Here is a 21,512-nt window from a genome sequence, read left to right on the forward strand (position 1 = left end):
CAATGGACACAGTCTAAAAAAAAAAAAAAAAAAAAAAGCACTGAATTCACAGACAAGGTATCTGTGTTTGAATCCTGACTCTGCTGACGTAACTCTAGGAAGTGACAATCTTTCCGGGTTCAATTTCGTCGCCTGTAAAATCAGGAAGTTAGAATTTGATGTTAATCACAACAGTTTTTTAAGCCAAATTTTAATGTTTGAGAAATACTGTGAATATATTACCTTACATTAGCTGTATACTCAAAGCAGCTAGCTGATCCAAGAGATAAAGTATTGGATTTGGTATCTGGAAGACTGGGAGTTTCACTTCAGCTAAGCTGGTATGTGACTTTGCATAAGTCATTTTACTTATCTCTATCTCAGTTTCCTTATCTGTAAAATAGGAATAAAAATGGTCCCTATCTCCCAGGGTAGTTGTGATGATCCAATAAGATAATATATTTAAAATGCTTTAAAAATCTTAAAGTGTTTGAGATGTCAGTTCTGATTTTTATCCCCGTCTTAAAAGTGGGGAAGTAGAATCTCAGAGAACTTAATGGATTTATCTGTGATCACATAGGCTAGTCAATGTTAAGGGTGAGTTTTAAACTTTAAAATAAAGTAAATTTTAAATCCAAAGTCCAACATTCTCCCCAAAACTGTTCCCCACTGAACTCTAAAGTGACTTTCTATTGCTGACACACGTGAATTCTAAGATATAACCCTAGTAAATACCTGATAGCTGAGCATCCAGCACTTTCTAGCTTATAGCGGGATAGGATTGCTCTGTTCTCAAAACCAATAGTTTCTTTATGGAACAAATAAACTCCCGAGGACTCCAAGTCCTCCATAATGGATATTTAGGCCTACTTTGTTCGGGTCTCTCCAGAACTGTTGTGTTTATATCTGAACACTTGGGGTGCAAATTATTAGTGTGAATGACTGCAAAGGCAGTTGAGAAGATTCCGCAGGTTTCACAGCATTAGGGCTGTTATCACTTTTTAGGGGAGGTAGTAGAGAAGAGCAAAAGGTCCTACATGGAGAGTTACTTGGGTCTGGGAAGTAAGGGAGTTGGAGTTTTTGTCTGGGCACCTACACCAGCTGCCTGTGTGACTCTGGGCAAACTCTTTTCTCTTTTTAACATCTGACAATTTAGGGAGCTGGATCACTCTGCTTTCTAAAGTCCTCTCCATTTATAAAATTTGCAGAATCATACAACCATTGAGTTTTAGAATTAGGAGGGAAATCATTGGCCGTTGACTCTAATGTGATCAACAATTCCTCTTTTTCACTGGTGACCAGTAGTTATACTGTCTCTGCTTGAAGATCCCTAATAAGGGAGGATCCCATTACCTCCCAAGCCATCCTGTTCTACTTTTAGAGATTTTTATTGGGTAACTGTCCGTCAGTGGATTTTGGGCCTGGAGTTGGGAAGATTACTCTTCCTGAGCTCAAATCTAGAATAGACACTAATTATGTAATCTTGGGCAAGTCACTTTACCCATATGCTATTACATACATTTCTATCTATCGATCTATCTATCCACCCACATGGGTAGTAGTGACACTGAAAGAATCAATAAAAAGGAAAAATGAAAAGAACATTAATGAATCATAAAAAATTATTTTAAAAATGAACACAGAAGAGAACAGAAGGAAATTCAGAAGGTGGCACAAACAATTAAGTTTATACTATCATATTAAATTCAAAATATACTTAGAAGAAATTAAATAATATAAATTGGAGTTTCTAGGTTTCATAGTGCACATTTTCTGTTTTCCTTTGTAGTTCAAAGTTTGAACAAGGTAGTTCAAATGTCAAATATACACTTGCCCAAAAGACTGTTTTATGGAGAACTCGTACAAAGCAAGTGCTCATAAGGTGGGAAGAAAAAGCAATACAAGGACACAATCAAGGTCTCATGTAAGGACATACGAATCAATTATATAACATGGGACATACTGACCCAAGACTGCCCAGCATGGCATGCCCTCATCAGAGAAGGTGCTGTGATCTATGAACAAAGGATAATTGAACTTGCCCAAAAGAAATACAAGATGCCCAAAATTAGAGGAACTACCTCAAATGTTCATAGGGATTATTTGCATCTGATGTATGGCAGATCATTCTGAGCTCCTATGGGTCTAATCAGCCACAGTTGGACACACTACAACTCGACTCTAACATTTTGGTCTTTGAGAACAAAGGATAACAACCAACCATCTTTACCCTCTTTACCTCAGTTTCCTCATCTGTAAAATGAGCAAGAGAAGAAAATGGCAGACCATTCTAATATCTTTTCTGAGAACCCCACATGGAGTCACGGAGAGTAAGGCATGATTGAACAACAACAGTTGTTAGAAAAATTATTCCTTGAGCTTTAATTTGTCTCTTTGCAAGTTGTTAGCATTTCCTTAGTTCTGCCTTCTGGGACTGAATGGAACAAATCTAATCTTTCTTCCATGTGACAACCCTTCAAATATTTAAAAATTGCTCTCATGGCAATGGAAACCATAAAGAAGTGATGAAAAAAGTAGCATCTGGGCAAATATTTTAAATAATCTTCCATGAATAAAATGTTTTTAATATCTTTATAGAAAACATCTTCAGCAAAATGAGAAGTACTACTGGACTTGGAGATGAGAAAGCTTGGATTCTGGTCCCATATCTGTCACTTTTTCATTGTATTAACATGGACAAAATCATTCTCCTTCTCTCAGTATCAATTTCTCATTCTGTAAAATGGGAATGATAATGCTTGTAGTATTTCTTTCAAAGGGTAGTTGTGTGGGTCAAATGTGATAATATATAATATTCATTTTTAATTTTGCTATTGGTGGCTTCTAATCTTATTGATTCTCTCTCTGTCTGTCTCTTTCTCTCTATCTTTGTCTTTCTCTATTACTGTTTCTCTGTTCTGGTGTTTCCCCTCCATTTTCATGTCTGTTTCTGTGTCTCCTACTGTACTGAAGCAGTTATTCAAAAGCCACAAATGATCCAAGGATGAGGACTCTCTACCTTTAAGATCCTTTCTGTATGTAACATCAGGGCTAATCCATTCCAGGTCTCTAGAATCTTCTACTCATCCAAAGAAGGACCAACTTAATTAGGTTCCTATATATTCCAGAACAAAGCAGCTGGGGAAGCTAGAGGAGAATGTTAGTATAATATAAATGTAGCAAAACTGTTAAATAATCTCCTGTTTAATTTTTTTTTAATTTCTATCCTTCATTCTCCAACAATTGTTATTGGGGAGGGGGCAGTGTGGTATCCTGGATAGAATGTGGATAGTATTGGACTTGGAATCAAACTGACCTGTGGATAAGACTTCCTCTGACACTTAACTAGCTATGTGATTCTGGGGAAAATCCCAGTTCTTCTCTGGATCTCTACTTCTATAAAATAGGAATAAAGAAGTAATTTCTTATGGGTCATTTTTGAGCAGAAAATGAGATAATACACATAAATTTGGTTACAAACTTCGAATCCCTTTATAAATAGGGATTGTTATTATTTTTATTATATGACTGACAACAGCTACTGAGAGGACATCATATTTGGTCTCCTTCCTGGTGTTTAAAGAACCAAAGTTTCTACATAGAGAGTATAGCTATAACTTAAATGTAAGGGAGGAAGTGTGAGATTCCCACCTCGTTGATACAGTTACAGAAAGGCCTGAGTCATCACAAGATGTTAACAAGGTATCTTCCTAGAACATATATTCAAGGTTGCTATACTTTTATTAATTCAAAGTTAGGACTGTAACAATCAAGAAAGGTTTCCAGAGAAGGTTAGAATTCAGGTAAACACTTGGAGTCAACAAACCTGAGTGTTGGCTAACTAGTTGTGTGAATTTGGGCAAGCTCTTAGCTACTCTGAGCCTCAATGAAATGGGGATTGTTTGCCACCCAACTCTTTTCAGAAGGCTTCTGTGAACAACACAGATAACAGATATGGATATATAGCACCACAAGGGGCTTTGAAAACTGATTATTATTGGAAGATAAAGGTTGGAACACATACAGGAGACCACATTGTGAAGTCTGAAAACCAGGGGAAGCATGGAATGCTTAAGCCCAAGATTTGATGCCAGTGGTATTGTGTAAATATGAGAGAAGTAGAACAAACTTTTCCAAGTCCATTTTATGCTGATGTTTTATTAGAAGTCTGTGTTCTTATTTTTAAAATCACTTTTTGCATATTATTCAGTTTTCCAGCAGGAGATGTTCCTTTGATAATGAAAGACTATTGTTAGAGAATTTTAAATCAAAAGACAAAATCCAAACAAGTCTTTACTTGTTGAACCCTGGTATATAATGGAGACAATACCAGACCAGGAGCCCTAGATTCCAGTTCTCTTGAACATTCGTTTACTTACTATATAATCTTAGAAAAGTCATTTCAACTTTCTGGCCTCCAGTTTCTTCCTCTGTGTCAAAAGGAAGCTGCATAATAATTATAGCACCAGACTTGGATTCAGGAAGATCTAAATTCTACTTGTCTTCCTGAGATACTTACTAGGACCTTGGAGAAGCTGCTTAAAATTTGAGTCTCAGTTTTTTAAATCTGTAAAATGGGAATAATTTATCTTACCAAATTAAGAATCAACGAGATAATATAGATGTACATAGGGGTGATTTGCAATAATTAAAGCAGTACACATATATACATACACACTTATGTGCATTTGTGTGTGTGTGTATACACACAAAGACATAAATATATAATAAATGAATGAGTGCATAAATAATAACTTGTGTGTGTTTCTGTTTTAACAACCTTCATCAAAAGCACCACTACCAACATCCTCCTCCTCTTATTATTAATAATAAGTTATTTTAAAGGTTCTTTCCACCATTATTAGCTTATGAACCTACAAGTCTAGTCTATTCTTGCCCAAATAAACACAAATTAATTAGCAAGCATTTATTAAGCTCCTCCTATATGCCAAGCACTGCATTAAGATGGTGTGAGGGATAGAAAATCCTATTTAAAAATGACTTCTCAGAGACCTCTCGAAGTAAAAAGCAGAAAAGTTGTTTAACAAATTCTCATGAGAATGAGCAATTCCACCGTGAGGAGGGAAAGAAAGAAAGCTCACGGTAGAAAGGCTAAAGAACTAAGGGAAGATATACAGTTTTTATAGGTTTAATTGCAAAAGGATTATATCATGAGTTTGGGGAACATTAAGAGATAGGTGCCCCCCTTTCCCCACCAGTTAATTGAATGTCATCATATATCTCAAAAACTAAACAATTAGTAGCCTAAACATCAATAGCCTGGACAGACATAAATGTCATCAAAAAAATCTGAGCAATTAGTAGCCTAAACATTGAACATACCTATGCAGGTCACAGAGACCTAGAGAAGATAGAATACAGAAAAGGAATTTAACATTGCTGTAAGTTCTTCACCATATCCTTACTTCATACTTGCTCCACACAAAAGGGATATAAGGAAAAGCGAAAAACAGTATGTGACTCAAGGTGCTCACGGTCTAAGAAGGAAACATGTAAATAACTATGTATAAAAACTTCATATAGGAAAAACTGGGGATGATAATAGAGGGAAGGCATTAGCAATTAGAGTGATTGAATAAGGCTTCCTATATAATAATATTTTAGTGGGGCTTGAAGGAATCCAAAGGCCAGCCAGTAGAAATGAAGAGGGAAAGAGTAAGGAGTTGGAGTGTCTTGTGTGAAGACTAGTAAAGAAACCAGTGGTAATGGAAAGAAGAATACATTAGAAGGGGCAGTGAGATGTGACAAGATAGAGAAGGTAGAAAAGGGCCAAGTTATGAAGGGTTTTGATTTTCAACAAATAAAAATTCCTTATTAGTTTATCTGCATTAGTACATCTGCATTAGCACACGGCTCTGGCCTGCCCAATTGTTATTGTTCTAGCTATGTCTGATTCTTTGTGGCCCCATTTAGGATTTTCTGAGCTAAAGTATTGGAATGCTTTGCCACTTCTTTTTCTAGTTCATCTTACAGATGAGGAAACTCAGGCAGGCACAGTTGAATGACTTGCCCAGGGTAACACAAACAGCAGGTAAGTGACTGAAGCTGGGCTTGAACTTGGATCATCCAGATTCTAGGCCTGGCACTCTATTCATTGATTCCCATTACATTCCACCCTTAAAATACTAGCAAGTATCTACTGCCAAATCTAGATGAATTCAGCTTTTTGTAAGGGCAACATAATAATGATAATTCCTGACTTTTGTATGGCAATTGTATATTTTCAAAAGATTCCCTATTTATGATCTCCTATGAGCCTCAAAACAAGTCTGTGAGATTGGACTATGATTATCTCTGTTTTACAGAATAGGAAACTGAAATTCTGAGTTTAAATTACTTGTCCATGGCAGACAACCATGGAGTGCTTGGGGGTAAATTTGAATCCAAGATTTTTCCAAAATCTAAGTCTTGCTCTATCCTCCATGCCAAACTACCTCTATGCTTACAGAGAAATGAAAAATGGATAGCATCTCATATGATATGAATCAGTGTGTGCCTTGGGGAACAGCAGCAAAGCAATCTTGTGAAGAAACTGATTATAGGCATTGGAGAGGTATCAATTTGGTCTGTAGGTGATAAGGATAATTATTCTTTTGGATAAATTAAAATTCAGGGAATGTTATTAAATAGGCAGTATTTACAAAGCCTTTTGCTAAACACTGGGAATTCTAAGATTAAAAAAATCAAAACAAAACATTTTCAACCGTAGGGCTCCTAGACCTTAGAAATCAACAAATCCCACTGATGTTCAATCCAGGAATCTTTTTCAACTTTGATGGGGCACTTAGTACTTCCAGTGACAGGAAATTCATGATATAATAAATCATACTGTTTTGTCATTCAACAGCTCTAATCATTAGAAAGTTCTTTATTTTTGCTAAGATTTGTTATCCTGTGTCTCCCCCTTGTCCTATTATTATACCCACTTTATAGGTGAGAAAGTTGTTTTCTAAAGCTATGATAATCAAGGTCTGAAAACCAATTAGCATTCTGGGAATTTTTTTTTTTTTTTTTAGCAGGACAAACATTTCCTCGAAGCCCTGACAATTTAATATAAGTCATGTTAGGAGTTTTAAAATACATATACACATGTATACACACACACACACACACACACACACACACACACACACACACACACACACTTTGATTGGAAATAAACGGCACAAGAGAAATAAGCAACAGAAAGAGACCAAAAGGAAAAACAAGAGAGCAAAACAAAAGCAGAGAAGAGAGAATGACTGGGCTATTTGAACTCTGAAGGCACCTTCACACAAAGAACTGGGGGAGAAACTACAGCTTGTACTTCCTATTTTAAGGGCTGAGAAAATTTCCAAAAAATGTTTTCCCTCCAATTTTCCTTCTTCATAGCAGTCCTATATCATATTCTAATATACTCTGCTTGAATCTTTTCTATCTCGAATTTTTTCTTTCTTGAATCTACAGTCTCCAAATCTAAATGTTTCTTATATTCTGATCTTCTTTCTAATATAGACAATATAAGGATTAAAGTTTGAAGTATAAAAAGTTTGAGAGACATGACTCCTCAGTAATTATTCATTTTATTGATCATTCTAGCAGCTAATAAGATAGGTTAGTGGTGATTTCAAATTCTAAAGATCCCTAATGGAAATTATTCAAGTTATATGTCCTTAAAAGAGTGGGTGTCTCTGAAGATGGCAACCAGCTCTGATTGGTTAACAAGATGACTATTATAATGAGAAATGGATTTATTCTAATGAGTCTGGGGGACTTTTTCCACTTGTAACTTCTTTTCCCCTGAAAATTTTTTTACAAGACCCATGTGATATAGATATATAGAATGGATATACAAATCAAACTTTTGCTGATAATAAATCATCATTTCATGACCCCACGGCTATCAGGTAGCCCACCCACATGGGGTTGCAACTCACAGTTTAAGAAGCTTTGATCTAGACAAAAGAGAATCCACTTTAACCCAGAAAATTCTTTACCTTTTTAACAGATCTGAGTTTTCTTGGTGGGGTGTATTTACCAAAGAGTTCGTCTCTTTATCAGTCCTGCTCTGCAATGGGAATGAGGAAATGGAAGGAAAACCTTAATTCAATAATTAGTTATTAATATAAGAGAAATAACCATTTCTATCAGAAGGTAAACAAAGTTTATATTAGAAAATAGAGCCAATCCATCGTCTGAACATTAGGAATTTTCCTAATTGAAGGCTCTGAGCTATTATTATTGTGCTAGTTTTTCATCTGATACAAAGTCCATAAGATAGCAGAGGAGTAGGGCAGCTAGGTGGCACAGTGGATAGAACACCATCTCTGAAGTCAGGAGGACCCGAGTTCAACTGTGGTCTCAGACACTTAACACTTCCTAGCTGTGTGACTCTGGGCAAGTCACTTAACCCCAATTGCCTCAGAGGGGGAAAAAAAAAGCTAGCAGAGGAGCAAGACCACAAGAGCATTGGGGGCAATCATGTTTTCTCTAGAATACAATGTGAGCTAATTGTTATAACAGGGTGGAGAGTCAAATCTCTAGGGAGAGAGGAGGCAGGGAGAAGAGGACTGTGGCTTAAGAGTAAATAATATCTTAAACCACCTCACAGGAAAGAGATAGGCAAGTCTGGGAAAGATTAAACTCTATGCTACCTAGAAGTGAGGAGAAAGTGAGAGAACTTGAATACTGACCAATAGATTTTACACTCTACAGTGACACCCGGTGGTATTACACTATACAGAATGATGTTTGATCCTCAACCCCACTGTCTTGCTAGACTCAGCACCTAATGATATTTTCATTTGCTTCTTTTCTGTACATCTTTTTTAGGTGGCTGAAGGGAACTGTGACCTTAATACTTGTGCTCTAGACAATTTTCTACGACTCTAAGTTGGAAAAAAAAGCCATCAACCTGAATTTGTAGAGGTCCACTCATCTTGGGAGTTTCCTATGTCAAATCATAAATCTAATCACAATTCTTATCTATCTCTCAAGTATCATTATGTATTGTATAATTCACTGTTCAGTGTAGATAAAAAAAAATAAAAACCAAATTAAGCCAATCTTATTCGAGATGAGGTTGAATCCAAGTTTCTTGACTTACTGTCCACTGTCCCATCCATCATACTAGTTATTCATTACAAAGGAAACACTTGATATTTGGGGCCTGTTCTATATTAACTTAAAAGGACATATTCTAAAATATACAAAATATACTTCAAATCAGATTCACCACTAATACAGACTGACCTTTGGCAGTTTCTATCCATGAAGTTTTCCTAATGTACCAAAAACTCCTTTTAATTTAAAATAAAGGAATATTCAGACCTCTTTAAAGGAGAAGTTCCCTTTCAGAGAAGGCTCTCATCCTATCCACACACTCATTTGCTTAAGAAATGCTTTAAAGCACCAAATCATTACAGGAGAAAGACAGTTTGACTTTTGTAGTTTTGGGATATTTGTGGTTCTAATTTTTTCTCCAGCTCTGTAATAAACCATTCTCTACATTCCCTAGACACTAAAAGGCATCAACTTTAACCTCATTTGCGTCACATGGGTTGTGCATAAGATCCCATTTTTGTCTGAGAGGTCATTCAGCTGAAGGCTGGAGAGAGGGAGGAAGGAAGGGAACAGTATTAAGGAAAGGTCAGGGGAGAGACCCAGAGAGAAAGAAGAAAGCTGTATTTCCTGGCCATTTTGACAAACACTGATCAAGAATATCCTGAATGCACAATCCTTTGCTAGCTATCATAAGAGATACAAAGGTAAGTTAAAAAAAATTGCCCCTGTCCTCGAGAAACTTACACTTTAGTGGGAAAGAGATCTGTACTGAATAACTATGTCACCAGGTAAACCATGGCAAGTTCAATTTAAGTGGATAGTTCAAAGTGATGAAGGAGTTGAGACTTAAGGAGTTAATTAAAAGTGACGAGTTCATTTAAAGAAAGTGACTGTATGTTTTCTGAAATTGGAGAAGACATGGTGGTACAATAGTGCATTGAAGAGGTGAGTAAAAATGGAGACATAAATGGAGAGTGATATCTCGGAGTAAGATGAGGGAAAATTTGTAGCTAGACCAATAGTTATTAGTGGGAGATTTTATGATAGTCCATGAAGAATAATTTTAAAATGGACAGAATTCTGGGACTAAAGTCAGAGGAAGGAATTGGATGATCTGAATTGAGGAAAGAGGTTTTATTTTTTGGGGGGCATTTAGAACAGAAGGAAAGTCTACAAATAATAAAACTTTAATTTATTATCATACATCCATTCCTTTGGTCAATCTATGCCAGTCAGGAATCTTTAAAAGAGAGAAGAAGAATTCAGGAAATATTTGTTTCAGATAAGTGGTTCAATACCAAACCAGATTACTGTCTTTTACACATTACTTATTCATATAACTGGGGGATTGTGATAGGCCAGGTCGCTTCATTAGTCTTCAGCCTAGTCTCTCTCAGATTAGAATTTCTCTGGACTTTTTTTACCTTCTTTCTCTTATATACCACTCAATGATTTTTAATACCTGAGGCATACTGTTATTCTCTTCTTCACATACTTATTTTTCCTGTATATCAGGTTCACTCTCCCAACTACTTTTGCACTGACAGGTTGAGTAGCCAGAGGCTGGCTTTCTTTTTCTTCTCAGAGCTCTATCAAAAGGTAATCATGAAGGACCAGAGTACTTCATCTTATTGAAAGTTTCCATTTGTGTGTAAATATTTTGGGGAATATCCAGTTGTAGTATAGTTTACACATGTGGCAGGTAGATGGCATAGTGAATAGAATAACAGCCCTGGAGTCAGGAAGACTTCTTTCCCAAGTTCAAATTTGGCCTTAGATACTTGCCAGCTACATGGCCCTATGAAAGTTATTTAATCGATGTTTGCTTTATCTGTAAAATGAGCAACAGAAGGAAATACACTGCTCTCGAATCTTTGCCAAGAAAGCACCAAATGGAATTACAAAAAAGATGGACGTGACTAAAAAAATAGTTTGTAGGATCATTGAATTTGTGAACTGGAAGGGGAACCTTATCAACTGTCCGGTCTGACCTCTACAGAAAAGATCCCCTTCCACCATAAAATAAACTAGAAATGGGTATCCAATCTCTACAGGTAGATTTCTGAGGAGTGGGAACCCATTACTTCTCAATTCCATTTCTGTGCAGCTAAATCAACCCTTCTTTCACTCAATTCTGGCTCAGACTTTCCCGAGTCATCATCAGTCTTTCCAGAGCCAAAGCAATTAAGAGCTTTCCCATCATCACACAGAACCAGCTCCTCACTCATACATGGCTGGAAACAGATGCCTCAAAGTTCCATGTGTTGAATTGGAACTAGGCTCTGTGTAACCACAGGAAGGGCAAATCTGAGCATGCTCTAAGCACTAATCCTTTATTGGACAGTCCTCCATCAAGCCTATAGAAATACTGTCTCACTCCACTCTAACTCAACAACTCCCAAGCACTCAATTGAAGTGGTATCTTCCCATTCATTACATAATTTTCTTCACTACACTTAACCTCATTTGTCGTTTTCTTGGCAAAGATATTGGATAGTTTTTCATTTACTTCTTTAGCTTATTTTACAAGTGAGGAAACTGAGGCAAACCAGGTTAAGTGACTTGCCTAGTCAAAGAGCTAATAAGTGTCTTAGGTCAGGTTTGAACTCAGAAAGAGAAGTCTTTTCGACTCCAAGCCCTCTGCTCTATCTAGTGCCATCTAGCTTCCCCATACTTGGGACATAATAGGCACTTAAGAAATCCTTTCTTTTTGCCATTAGTTTCTTTAGTCAAAACTAACAAAAATCCCAATCAATCAAACCCTGATTTGTAGTGTTTGCTGATTTCCAAGGTATAAAAGCTCACATTAAAATTTCAACAATTTGTCTCTGAAAGCTCATTTAAACTATTTCTAGTACACTCCTTCTGCCTCTACTACTAACCAATATGACTTCAAGTTCATTTTTCTGGGACTCAGTTACCCTAATTGTAAAATAAGGTGGTTGGACAAGATCAGGAGTTTCTAATACCTTTGAAAATCTTCTGAAACATATGAATTCTTCTCAGATAATTAAGTATATAAAATAAAATTCATAATATGAATATTGAAGCATGATTATCAAAATATTTTGAAAACCATGTTCATGCACTCCAGTTCAAGAACCACTCTCAATGATTTCCAATAATATTTCAATTTGAAGATTGAATCTATGGTTGATTCTAAGTTAAAAAAAAAACCCTCAAATTTCCCAGGGATAGCAATTTCTGCCCATTGATCCAAGTCTTTTCCATTTGTTCTTAACACCATCTATTTCTCAACTACTGCTTATCCACTGGATTTATGTACTCAGTCATCCCCAGTGTTTCATTTAAAAAAAAATCATCATTAATATTATTCTTGAATGAGAGAATGATTCTTCATCATCATCATTGTCATCATCTTCTATTTATTTCTCCTCCTCTTCCTCCTTATTCCGCTCCATCTCCTCTTTCTTGCTTTTGACATTATGGATTCCATAATGCTACAGAAAGAAGGCTAGATTTGCCATCAGAGAACTTGGGTGTGAGTTCTGTCTCTTTACAACTGGTATACTTTTGGGTAAGTCACTTCCCTTCCTCATGCCTCAGACACTTCATCTATAAAATGGCCAGATGGCTTCTAAGGTCCCTTCAGGTCTAAATATATGATTCTGACATCATTCTCTTCTCTTTTAGTAGTCTTGTGAATGTTCAGCCAATCCTAATGCACAGTATTCTAAGCATCTGTGACCTTATTAGCCAAATAGATGTTCTCATTTCCCAGTTGCAATTTAAAGAGTTTATCTTCGAACCATGCACATGGTATAAGACCTCAATCAGGTCTCTTTTGACCTGGCCTAGTTTTGATGTTTCTAATTTACCCCTCAGCCTTACCCTTTCGATTCTGTCAACCTTGTACCACTTGCCCCTGGAATTATTATTGTCTTCATGGATTGACTTATTTCTAGGATGGAAGCCCACTAATTCTTTTGGTTATAGTTCAAAGGACTAATCAGGATTCAGTTCCTAGTCTATCCTGGAGTAGTTTTTACCCTGTGAAAATGTCCAGGACTAATCTCCTCTGTCAGTTTTTATGAGCAAGAAAGATAAGGGATAGCTGAGGACAGCCAAAGTGTGCTTGGCCTCTGATCTCTCCCATTTTTCACATGAACAATAAGTTTGTGGATGGAAAATGGGTCAGGGCAGGGTGTATGGGAAAGAATAAGGGAAATGCTGAATATTTTAAGAAAAGACTTGCCAGTACTTGGATGGGGGTTTCTGGATGGCTGTTTTCCTATATCTGAAGGACTATCACATGGTAGAAGATCAGTCTTATTCTATGTTGTTCCTAAGGTTGAAGTTGGGGCCAAGGGATGGAAGTTGCAAGAAGATTGATTTTCTTCCAATATAAAGAACTTTTTAACAATGAGAGCTGTCCAACATTGGGATAGATGACTATATTAAATAGTAAGGTCTCTTTTATTGGCAGTATTCAACTATTGTCAAGGATGCTATAGCGAGGCAGGGGGAGGTTGAACAGATTGACCTCTAAAATCTATTCCTACTTTAAAATTCCAGACAAGACCTAGAGCAAAAGTGAGAGCAAGAAGAAGAGATAGAAACAGAAACAGAGAGAGACAGAGAGAAGACATACACAGAAGAGACACGAAGAAAGAGAGAAAAATCGAGAGATGACAAACAGAAGACAGTCGGAGAAGGAGAGGAGCTGGGGTAGAGGGAGGAGCATGGAGATCGGCAGGAGGGAAGTGGGAAGGGAGATGGAGGGATGGATAGAGGTAGGAAGGGAGGAAATGACATCTACAGACATATAGGAAATGAGGATCAGATTGGGGAGTTCAAACTCCCATTTCTCTCCAAATTCAGTGCTCTTTCCTCTATAGCTGGCATTTATATAGCACCTTTTCATTAAAAGTTGTTTGCAGACATCATTTTGTTTGCCCTTCACAACAATCCTAGATGAGGAACTAGAGATTCAAAGAGGAAGAGTGATTTTAAGAGACCTTTGATGACTCATCTAGTCTCAGTACCTCTATCACAGTCCTTTTTTGTTGTTGTTGTAAAAAACCTATTTTTACCTATCTATGAATCTGTTGTCTCTCTTAAGCAAAATAGAAACTCCTTGAAAACAGGGACTGCATTATTTTGTCACTGTCTAGCAATAGCTATAGCAAGCATTTATATGATGCTTTAAGGTTGGAAAATAACTTTACTTTTATTTTCTCATAAGACCCTCATAACAGCCCTGGGAAGAGGTGCTGTCATTATTACTATTTTGCAGATTAAAAACAACAACCACCACCACCACTGAGGTAGATGGAGATTAAGTGATTTGCTTAGGGTCACACAATTAGTGAGTATTTGAGACAGGATTAAAAGTCTGATATTCCTAACTCAAAGTGCCACCTACCTTAAACACATAGTATTTGTTTAATAAATAATTGTAGATTCATCAGTTGATTGATTTGGCTCAGGTCATATAACTAGTCAGTGTCAAAGGTCAAACTTGAACCCATCTCTTTTTTTCTGAAAATCCAAGTACTCTTTCCACTGCACTACATTGTAGACATTATCTTTCTTGAGAAAGCATTAGAGAGCTGTACAAATCTCTAATCTTGAGAGAGAGGGAAAAAAATCTCTCTTTTTAAAAAAAGTGCTTTTGGAAAATATAACCCCACTAGTTTAATTTAAATATGAGGGAAACCATTTGAAACAAAAAGTGGCTGACAAACCTACTTGGAGCTCAGGAAAAACTAATGAGAGGGAACAGCTGCTTCCTGCCTGCTGGAGTCATTTCCCAGATTTCTTTCAAATGGGTAATGGGAACGTTTAACAATCACCCATTCAATTTATCAGGTGGAAGTAAAATTGCTACTTTTTTCCCTAGAAAATTAATTTGGATTTAAATGTCAGCTACCTTCTCTTCTTTCATTTATCTGAAATGGTTTCTGATGAAATACATTGGGCTAAATGCTGTATGCTAATTACTTCAGAAGAACAATCTCAAAGCTTAGAGATTTCCATGAATGATCATTTCTAAGCATGTGATTTTTCTTTACTTAATTTTTCTTGTATCCTTCTTGACATGTACAGAAGTGATGATCTTAACATACCTTTGAAAGGACATAGATTTGAATCTTTCTCTTCATGAAATGAGATTTTTAGAGTCATCCATTCTTTTTCATTAGTTCAGGTGGTCAAGAAGTCAAGTCAAGAAGTATTTAAATGCTTATTATGTGTTAGGCACTGTGCTAAGTGCTGGGGATACAAATAAAGGCAAAAACATAGTTTCTACCCCCAGGGGGAGGGAAAACACTATGGAATCACTATTATGTATTCAGTGGAAATGGGAAATAATCTCAGAGGGGAGGCAGTAAAAGTGTGAATGTATGTGGAATGAAAAGCAGAAATGTTTTCCTGAAGAAGGTGGGACTTGAGATGAGACTAGAAAGAATAACTGAGAAGCCAGCAAGTAGGGATAAGGAGAGCATTCCCCACATGTGGGACCACCAATGAAAAGACATAGACTAGGGAGCTAGAGGGTCCTGGGGGAGGAATGGAACAGGAAAGAGATCAGGGTCAGTGGATTGCAGAGAATGTGAAGGGGGTTAAAGTTTAAGAAGACTGGAAAAGTAGGAAGAGTAGGAAAAGTCAGGTTGTCAAGAGATTTTAATACTAAATAGAGTATTTTATATTTGATTCTGGAAGTAATAAGGAGCTTTTAGAGTTTACTCAGTTGGGGTGATAAGCGTGTGAAATGGTCAGATCATTGTAAGCATCTCTGTTATGGATGTGGGCTAGAGAATAACTGGTGCAACTAAGGATAAATCATGAAATTATCCTTCCCTGGGGTCTGATTGGCTGATGTAGCTGCTCAAAGGTAGAGAGCCAAACCAAATAATCACTCTTCCGGGGAGAAAATTGTCCCAAGAGAAAAGCCCCAACTCTTGTTCTCCTGTTACCAGAAGAACTAATTTTTTGCTCTTTCTAGCCCCTCTCAACTTTTCATACTTGTGTATTAGGGGCAAATGAGAGTCTATGAATGACTGTTAATTCAAGCATGAATTTGACCTTGGGTGAGATATAATTACAAAAGCATGCTCTGGAGACCGTGAGAAAATCCTTTCTTGAGAAATGTTTGCAGGCCAGTGAGTGAGCTGTACTGATACTTTCTGTCCACATGTCATGTTCCTGAACTCATAGAGGGACCCATCCTGTCAAACTTTAAGAGCCTTATCAAGTCTATATAGAAATAGGATACAAATATATGTAGCATGTAATGAGTATAAAATACCAATTAAAATAGTTCCAATTCAATTCAATATAATGAGAATTTATTAAGTGCTTATTATGTGTCAGGCTCTGTGCTAGGTACTGGAGATAGCATGATTTAAAACTGCAATCTGTCCTCAAAACACTTACATTCTACATGTTTACAGATAAGTAAATTTTAACACTTCATGAAATAAATATAAATTAATTTTTAATGGAAGAAAACAGAAGCATTAATAACTGGAGGAGTAAGAAAGGTCCCTTATAGGAGGTATCACTTAATCTGCTCTTTAAAGGGAAATAGAGGTTTCTAAGAGGTGGAGAGGAAGAAGAGCATTTAAGTTGTAAGAAGGATTGATCACTGGAAAATGGGACCAATTTCATGAACTCTGCAATTGATCCTTTGATCATCCCCTCTGCCTGCTCCCTCATCTCCAAACAAGGAAGACAGTGTGTACAAAAGCAAAGAAATGCTTTTGTACACAAAGAAATGAGAGATGACACCTGTTTTCTCTGTGGAGAGCATCAAGTGGACTCATTTGTCTGGAACAGACAGTATGAGAGGACGTAATACATTTGGAAAGAAAGCTTGGAGACAGCCATAAAATGTCCAATTAGGCTTTCTTGAGAGGAGGAACTATTCTATTTTTTTTTAAACTTTCTTGACATCCTCAGCCACTTAGCATAGTATCTGGCACATAATAAAAACTTGTTTATTTATTAATAAATAGAGATACCTGTTTATTCTTCACTAAAAGATTATGAAAGAATAGAAATTGAAATAGTCTATGCTTATTTTCTATTCACACACATGGGGTCATAGTCTAGCATATGACTACACAGGCCCAGGAGATGTGTCCCCCAAGGACTGGCACATACCCTGGGGTCTCAGACAAGCAAATTCCACTCTGATCAGAAACAGTTGGGTATGGTGTATATTTTTGGTGGATATCACTGAGAAAAAAAATACAACTAAGGAAACAAAATGTGTTTCTTCTGTTAAGCACAGTGACTTAATATAGTGAAGATTATGGTGAAAACAAGGGAATTATTCTTCTGATCTTGGCAAAGTCAAAGAGAGCACCTACTCATCACTCAGGTGCTATAAATCATGCGATCCCCAAACACCTCTTCATCCCCATCCCCATCCCATTCTAGTGCCCTGATTCTGTTTGTTTATAGTGGTGCTGGGTTAGGAAGAGTTCAGATAATATGTCTCATTCTCAGTCTATGGCCATGAATTTTAGTTTCTGTATTTGCAGTGAGTCAAATGAGAATCCCAGAGAAGAGGATGATTAGAATGGTTTTTCAATTGTACAGAAAAAGAAAAGAGCTCAAGTATTCTAAGTAGAAGGAGATTTGGAATGCGGTTTCTATATCCTACTGTAGGATTATAGACTATTGAATAGAATATTGGAAGTTGAAGGGATGAAGAAAGCTTCTAGTCTGGGGGTTCTTAATTTTATGTTTGTGAATTTATTTATTTAAAAGAACTATTTCAATATAGTTTTAATATTTAGATATTTTAATTTTAATATCTTGATATATTTAAATATTGCATCATTTATAATCCTATATATTGTAATCATGTATATATACATACATACATATATATATATATATATATATATATATATATATATATATATATATATATATATATAATCCTGCTATATATATTTAAAAACACTGTTCTGTCATGGGGTTCAGAAGCTGACACAAAAAGGCTAAAGCTCTTGGCTTAGTCTAATCTTTGCCAGGAGACAGTGTGGTTCAACGGAAAGAATGTTGCATTTGGGCTCAGAGACTTTAGCTTCAAATCCCAGCTCTGATACTTACTTACCCGTGACTCTGGACAGATTCCTCCTCTGGGTCTTTGTTAACTTATCTGTAAAATAAAAGAGTTGAATTAAAAAGTCTTTCCAGCTCTAAATTTTTGACAACATCAATCAACAAACACTTATTATGAGCCTACTATATGCCAGGCATTGTGCTAAGCACTGGGGATAGGAAAAAAACAAAACAAAACAAAGCACAAAAGATAGTTCATGTCCTCAAAGAGCTTACAGTCTAGTGGGGGGACAACATATAAACAAAATTAGTCACATATATGATAAATAGGAAATAATTAAAAGAGTGTAAAGACTAGAATTAAGAGATTGAAAAAGGCTTCCCATAGAAAGTAGGATTTTAGTTGGGAAGGAAGCCAGAGAGGTCAGGAGTTCGAGTGGAGGAGGGAGAGCATTCCATGCATAGTGCATAGCCAAAGAAAATGCCTAGGGTCAAGAGATGATGTGTTCATGGGACAGGGAGGAGTCTGTTACCACTGGATTGAAAAGTATGTAGCAGGGAGTAAGGTGTAAAAAGAAGGAAAAATAAAAGTAGGGCTAGATTGTGAAGAGCTTTGAATGTCAAACAGAACACCTTGCATTTGCTCCTAGAGGTAATAGGGAGCTATTGGAGCTTATTGAGTAGGAAGATATGTTTGACATTATAAGCTCCGCCTTTTAAGAAAGTTACTCTAGTGCTGAATAGAAGATGTGTTGGAGTTGAGAGAGACTTAAGACAAGTTGACTCACCAGCAGGCTATTGCAATAATCAAGGCATGGAGTGATGAGGGCTTGCACTAGACTAGTGGCAATGGCAGAAAAGAGAAGGAGGATATTCAAGAGATGTTGTAAAGGTGAAATTTTGAACACAACTTGGATATAGTGAGGTGAGAGATAATGAGGAATCCAGGAGGACTCTTAGGTTGTAAACTTGGAGAACTGGAAGATGATATGGCTTCTACAGTAATGGGGAGGGGGGAATTGAGGGAGATAGATAATGAATTCTGTCTTGGATTTATTAAATTTAAGATATTTATTTGATATCCAGTTTGAGATATCTGAAAGGCAATTGGAAATGCAAGATTGGAGGTCACTAGAGAGATTGGAACATGAAAGCTAGATTTGAGAATCAGGAGCATAATGATGGTAATTAAAACTGTGGGAATTGATGAGATCACCAAGGGAAGTAATGTAGAAGGAGAGGAGAAGAAGGTCTGGGACAGAACCCTGAGGGATATCTTCAATTAAAGATCTTCTGGAGGAAGATTAAGCAAAGGAGACAGAGAAGGAATGGTCAGATAGGAAGGAGGAGAACCAGGAGAGAGTGGTATTTCAAGAGGAGAGAGCGATATCGATGGCTGCAAAGGGGTTAAGAAGGTTGAGGCCATTGGATTTGGCAACGCAGATATCATTAGTAACTTGGGAGGGAGCAGATTTGCTGCAACAATCAAGTAGGAAGCAAGATTGCAAGGGATAAAAAGAGTGAGAGGAGAAGTGAAGGTACAGATTATCTTTTTGAAGAGTTTCACCACAAAGGGCAGAAAAGGTAAGGGATGATAGTTAGCCATGATGTATGGATCAAGTGAAATTTTTTTTTTTTTCAGGAAAGAGGAAAAAATGGGCATGTTTATAAGCACTAGACAAGGAAACTGAAGAAGCTTCCTGGACACACCTGAATAGTACTAGATCTCAGCTCTACCTTCTCTTTTATAGAGGAGGTTTAGAGAGCAGAGTCAGTATTGAACAGTCAGGAAAAATTAAACCATTCTGATTGCAAATCTATTGCTTTTTTATGTCTTGATGGAAATGCTAAAGATGAATAAAATTGCTTCTGTTACCTTCTGACTCCCCCCTTTTCCTAGCTTTAGGATGCTAACTCATTCCTTCCAGATATCTCATCTCTACACTCTGACCTATCTCCCAATTCTATGCTTTGCCTCTTCCTGGGACTTGGTGCCTTTTGGCAATTTTGGCTTCATCTGCCAGCCCATTTAGATAATGAAGGCAGTGGCCCCAGCGGCCAACAGATGCCCAATTTGGGATCCAACTTTCTGTAACTGAGTCATGAAATATTCTGGAATTAGAGGTAGACATTCAGTTTCTGTGGGAAAAAGCTTTCTGGGGAAGATCTTAGGAAATATTTAGTTTCATTTCCCAGGCTGATGCCTCTCTGGAATGGGAAATTGGAAGCTGCTGACACTTTTCAAATGTGTCCACAGTAAAAGAGACTAGAAATACTGTTGACATATTCCTTGTTGTGATTTTTCCAGAAGCTATGAAGTGCTAATAAAAAGAAGAACACGGAGACCATCTGAGATGAAAAATCTAGATAAGGCTTGTTCTATGCCGACAAGCATAAGATCAAGGAAATTGGTGAAATACAAATTATTACAAATGAACTGTGTGTCCTTGACTATATTAGAAAGAGAAAATTGACTTTCAAAACAGACACCATTCATGTGTCTCCAATAATCTTATAGACCCCAGGGCATCAACATCAATCTCTCCATGCTTGGGGACCCTAGGACTCATGGCACAATTTACATTTTGATGAATTTGAAGTGCAGAGGGCCATGAAGGTAGAACAGGAAAGAAGTGAAACATAAATCTGAAAAGTCTCATATAAGTGTACAATGTAACTCAGTCATCGCCACTATTATACTCTTAGAAGGGAAGATGGACTAGCATGAAGTCATCATAGAAAGAGTAAGTGAGGCTTCTGTTACTGGTGATAGCAAATTGTGGTAGATAAAGGGCTATTTAGGAAGTCCTGGGTTCCAAACCATTCACAAACCTGGGATCTTGAATAAATGAACCTATTTCCTTGAGCCTCAGTTTCCTTATCTGCTAAAAGAGGGAGCTGATTAGGATGGCTTCTACAGTCTTTTCCAATTATGAAACTCTGGTTCTATGACTGAAGTGGGGATATATCCACTTTACTCAAATACAGTTCTAGATGTGAACTAAGTGAACGTGTAAGTGAAACATGATCCTGATTTTGACACAGACTTTTTCTTTCTCGAAAATAACTTTCCTCTCTCTATCATTCTCACACTGAACATTTTAAAACAGAATTGGACAGAAAGAACATAGTGTTTTTTTAATCACTTTAAAAAGTTCATTTTATAGTACTTCCCTCACATTATAGTACAACTAAGGCTTGTAGGTATGTTAGTAACTAAACTCTTTGGACATGATGAATTCACACTTTAGGCTGAATTCCCTTTGTTTTGGCTAATAGTATTATGTGGAATTCCCAGAATCCTCTTGCTCTCCTCTGGCAGTGAGACAGAGATCTTAGGACCATTTGAAAATAGCACTGAAAAGTTCATTGTGCTTTTTTTCTGTGTGTGTGTGTGTGTGTGTGTGTGTGTGTGTGTGTGTGTGTGTGTG

The 21,512-nt window shown here is 36.9% G+C and overlaps 1 protein-coding gene across 3 annotated transcripts in view; it reads left to right on the forward strand.

Annotated features, from left to right (window-relative positions):
• The first annotated feature begins 9,583 nt into the window (after positions 1–9,583).
• SSUH2 (ssu-2 homolog) overlaps positions 9,584–21,512 on the forward strand; it is a 139,456-nt gene continuing 127,527 nt past the window's right edge. For 2 of the 3 annotated variants that reach the window (XM_074284032.1, XM_074284030.1), the window contains exon 1: positions 9,584–9,746. The gene's annotated coding sequence lies outside the window, so the exon portion shown is untranslated. The remainder of the gene's footprint in view (positions 9,747–21,512) is intronic. The other variant, XM_074284031.1, reaches the window with a different exon arrangement.

This window comes from Sminthopsis crassicaudata, chromosome 1 (assembly GCF_048593235.1).
Source record: "Sminthopsis crassicaudata isolate SCR6 chromosome 1, ASM4859323v1, whole genome shotgun sequence".
NCBI classification, from domain to species: Eukaryota; Metazoa; Chordata; class Mammalia; order Dasyuromorphia; family Dasyuridae; genus Sminthopsis; species Sminthopsis crassicaudata.